The following is a 2,218-nucleotide window of genomic DNA, read 5'->3' on the forward strand; positions in this document are numbered from 1 at the left end:
TGGCATTTTATTTCGTATTTTTAAATCATCTTTTTATTTTTGACTATCTGTAAATGTAGTTTCCTGCTCTTAATTGTGAATGCATACTTGATGGTTTTAAATGCTCCTGAAATTAAGTGCTGCTTGACGAGCCTGTACAGTATTGTGTTCATGTGTGTGACGTCACTGAAGGCCTAAGGTAATATGTAAACGTGTCTACTGGAAGCTTAACAACTCTCTATTACAACATAAAAAGGTTCAATCTGATATTGAATGCCTTCTTAAAAAGTTTTGGAACAAAGCAAAAGTTGACAATTCTTTTCGTAGCAACTGGGAACTATTTAAATTTGAGACTTGTCAATACCTGAGGAAATATGGCAGTAATTTAGCTAAAGCGCGTCGATTAGAAGAAGACAAGATAGTCTCTAAAATAATCGACTTATCCCTAAAAAAACCCTGATAACATGTCAGATGAAGACAGACTACTACTAAGCTCAGAACAGGCTAAACTAAATGAAGTATATCTTAACAAAGCTAAGGGAGCGTTTGTAAGATCAAGGAAAAGATGGATCGAGGAAGGCGAACAAAATTCATCGTATTTCTTTAATCTAGAAAAACACCATCGAAAAATCAACTTGATACAGCAACTTAATGTTAATGGCATCATAACTGACGACCCAAAAAACATAGCCAATTTCTGTTTTAAATTTTATAGTCACCTTTATCGGTCCAACTACTGTGAACAATCGGCAACCTCTTTTCTAAATTCTATTAGCAATGTCACACAGATAACTCAAAGTGACAAAGACTTCTGTGATAGGAATATTAATTTAGAAGTAGTTTTTACTATTGAACACCTCAAAGCGAACAAATCACCCGGAGTTGATGGCCTCACAGCAGAATTTTATAAAACCTTCGTAAAAGACATAGCTCCATTTCTCCTTGAAGTTTTTTTAGAAAGCATCGAGAAAGGTTGTCTTCCCCCTTCTTTAACACAGGGATTGATTACTTTGATACCAAAACCAAAACGAGATCATTCATTGAAAACTAGAGACCCATTTCTCTAGTAAATAACGACTATAAAGTGTTTGTTTCCATTATAGCTAGGAAAATCATAGGTGTACTCGACCCAATTATTAATGAGGTTCAATCCGGTTTTATGAGTAAAAGACTCATTTCTAATAATATCAGGCTCGTCCTAGATCTGATTAATTACTCATTCCTCTGCTCTGACAATAGTTACCTCCTATTTCTGGACTTCTATAAGGCATTTGACACGGTCGAACATGAGTTCATTTTTCGCTGCATGGAGCAATTCGGATTTGGTGATTTGTAAAATTGTTAAGACTATGTATGCCAATGGCAATAGCTCCATCAAACTGAGAAATGGCACCTCTCCAAGATTCTCTCTACATCGAGGAGTGCGCCAAGGCTGTCCGGCCGCTCCATTTCTGTTTCTATTGTGTACACAACTCCTCACCTGTCATATCAGAAGAAGTGCCATCCATGGGATATCTATAGCGGGCAGAGAAATCCTGATTAGTCAGCTTGCGGATGACACTACCTTATTCCTAAAGAACTCCAGCCAAGTCTCTGCTGCGATTAAAACGGTCGAACAGTTCTCAGCGGCCTCTGGTCTCCACCTAAATCTCAACAAGTGCGAACTGTTCCCTATCCATGACTGGAATGAGACTTCGATCTGCAACATCCCAATTAAAGAAAAAGTTACCTATCTGGGGATTACCATTATGAAAAATGAGGCCATGCGATGTACAGCGAACTTTGACCCAATTATTAACAAAACCCAAACTAACCTTAATCAGTGGCTAGGTAGAGATCTTTCTTTAAAAGGACGTACGCTACTAACCAAAGCGGAAGGACTCTCACGTCTTACGTACGCAGCAATCGCTTTGTCTGTGAATGAGAAAATTTGTAAGAATATCAATAAGATGCTTTTCGACTTCTTGTGGAGGAACAAGACTCACTATGTGAAAAGGTCTGTTGTAATGAATACCTACGAAACTGGTGGATTGAACTTCCTGGACTTCTCTACCCTCAATAATACGTTTAAAATCAATTGGATCAAACAATTTTTGGGTAATCCCTCATCGATTTGGAACTTTATACCTAACTACATATTTTCTCAACTTGGTGGTCTTAACTTTGTACTTTTATGTGACTACAAAATAGAAAAAATTCCCTTGGCTTTATCCAATTTCCACAAACAAATACTTTTGGC

Source organism: Hippocampus comes, unplaced genomic scaffold (genome assembly GCF_001891065.2).
Source record: "Hippocampus comes isolate QL1 unplaced genomic scaffold, H_comes_QL1_v1.1 scaffold198, whole genome shotgun sequence".
In the NCBI taxonomy this organism is placed as follows: domain Eukaryota; kingdom Metazoa; phylum Chordata; class Actinopteri; order Syngnathiformes; family Syngnathidae; genus Hippocampus; species Hippocampus comes.